At 31.8% G+C, this 2,424-nt stretch overlaps 1 long non-coding RNA gene across 1 annotated transcript; it reads left to right on the top strand.

The window, feature by feature from the left end:
- The first annotated feature begins 13 nt into the window (after positions 1 to 13).
- On the top strand, positions 14 to 414 carry LOC109585847 (uncharacterized). The gene is made up of 2 exons (XR_002186696.1): positions 14 to 73; positions 332 to 414. It is a non-coding gene; the product is annotated as an uncharacterized LOC109585847 (long non-coding RNA).
- Positions 415 to 2,424: the final 2,010 nt, after the last annotated feature.

Raw genomic sequence — 2,424 nt, 5'->3', positions numbered from 1 at the left:
CTGCTGGAGAAAGGTGACAGATTGAAACAGCCTAAAACGTGTACACAAGAATTTTATAAAACATTGCAGAATTGTAAGTGCAAGCATAGACCTAGGGTCTATGGTGCAACATACACACAATAGTAGCATCTGACCTTTGACAGATAGCCATTTTGCATAAATGAAGCAACATAGTATGAAAATATTGAATTGCTATATTGATTTTTATCATGTAACAGCTAGTGCACAATAGTTGTCAGTTTAAGTAACATGTAACACATCCTTTTAATAGTGTAATAAGGCTATTGAGAAAATTACAAATTACTTTAATGAAGTTAAAATACATTTTTAGGTTGGGAGCTAGAGCCTGAGAGACGACCATCTTTTGAAGACCTTGTCTATCAGTTTAATACCATGATGATGTCTCCCAAAAAATATGTAAAAATAAAAAAAACTAGAGCTTTGAGGGGAGCTGTGTATGATAGTCATGACAGCAACAAAAAAAGAGAGCAATTTTCATAAAGGTAGACTTAAAGACACACACAAAAATTCTAATGATAAAGATGGTTACGTTGATTGCTTACATGAAGATTCCAATGATAAGGATGGTTATGTTGATTGCTTACATGAAGATTCCAATGATAAAGATGGTTACATTGATTGCTTACATGAAGATGCTAATGATAAAGATGGTTACGTTGATTGCCTACAGGAAGATTCCAATGATGGTGACGTTGATTGCTTTAATGAAGGTGCTAATGATGCAGTAATAATGAAGACATTGGCTACTTCAATTGTTTGAAGTGGATGAAATGGGTATATTGACTGTTTTTCATTGATTAATTTTACAGCAAAATAAATGTAATTTGTAGATACTATAGCTATTTATAGTAATTTTTATGTTTATTGTTTTACTGTCTGACCTTGGTTTAAAACCTTTTATGACATCATTCATTTTAAAGAAAGCCCCTAAATTACTATAGTTTTGATCTTTTAATATGAAATTGTTTTAATGTTCATGTTATGTTGCACTCAAGTACTCTTGGCCCTAGGAGATGCTATATAAGACAGTAATAGTCAGATGGTGAAATCCCTCAAATTGTGAGTGCCATCTCTTATAAGCAAAATCAACTGCTCAGCCATAAAAAAGACAATTTTAAATGAACCTGCCCCTGCATATAGCTGAGGTTTAAAAAATTTTAATAGTAGTCACTTACATGTATGGCTGGTAAAAGTGGTGATTTTAGAGCAAAATCGTCTAAAGTGATTTAATTTTATTTTTTTGGATCTAATGATCTATATAGATCTATACACATAAATTTATTTGTAGTAGCAATTTCACACTTAAATAATTACTTTATTTTTAAAAATATGTTATAGTGTTGAAGGAATGAGTCTATATGGCAAGAAAGGTGCATTGTTGCTATATTTAAACATACAAGTAGCTAGAGTAAAAAATATTTGGTACAATTTTTGGTCAACTTTAAAAAGTCATGAAAAATTGAATTTTGATCAAAATCAACTCAAAATTTCTACACAATGTCAAAACGTGTGTGTGTATCAAAAAATTTATAAAAGTGGTGGATTCTCTCTTTGTCATTTTTTATAATATTTGGCCAAGTACCTTGTATTTTGGCACTCATTTTTGAGCAATTTTAAAAATCAAAAAAAATAATTTTGATTAAAATGAGCTCAAATGTTCTATACAACATAAGTATATGCATAATGTATCAGAAAAAGTATAAGAATGGAAAGTTTTACTCATAGCAATTTTTGATGATGCACCCTGTACTATGTAAACAATGCTTTGTTAAATTTTGAAGCAAATTCACCATTAAAATGCTGAGCACTATACTAAAAACCTGTGGGAAACCCTCCAATTGTGCTACACTGCTCCCCCGCCCTTATTGAGGTACAGATCTAATAATGTCAGACTACATGCACACAATAAAAGCTCAAGTATAATTTTTGTATATGAAAAATGATTATGACTTCAGCTGTTGGCTTATAGATCAATATGATCATAATAATAATAACAATTTAAGGGGTAGCATCTATCTATAGCTCACAGTTGTAGATCTACATATAGTACTAGAGTTCAATGACTTAGACCTTGTCATTTTATGTTAAAATTTATGATGAAAGCATAGTTTTGTGCTTAGATATGGGTTCTGTTGTTACCACAGTTTGTAGGGCAGAGGAGGTTGTGATGAAATTGTATGGTTTAATATCATAGCACACCCCACTCATGAAGATAATGCCAAGGGCCATGATTCTCCACTTTGTAATGTTGAGCTTTGTACTCTTTTCATCAAATGGTCAAGTTGTACCTGATTGCCCTGATAGAGGAGGTAAGCAAGAGAATCAAGTAGATTATTCATATTGAACCAAACTATTTACATGCAGAGACCATCTGCTTAGGTCACAGCACTAACAGAGCATCTC

This window comes from Amphimedon queenslandica, unplaced genomic scaffold, assembly GCF_000090795.2.
Source record: "Amphimedon queenslandica unplaced genomic scaffold, v1.1 AMPQUscaffold_12997, whole genome shotgun sequence".
In the NCBI taxonomy this organism is placed as follows: Eukaryota; Metazoa; Porifera; class Demospongiae; order Haplosclerida; family Niphatidae; genus Amphimedon; species Amphimedon queenslandica.
The sequence above is the reverse complement of the archived record's forward strand: the minus strand, read 5'-3'. Positions and strand labels throughout refer to the sequence as shown.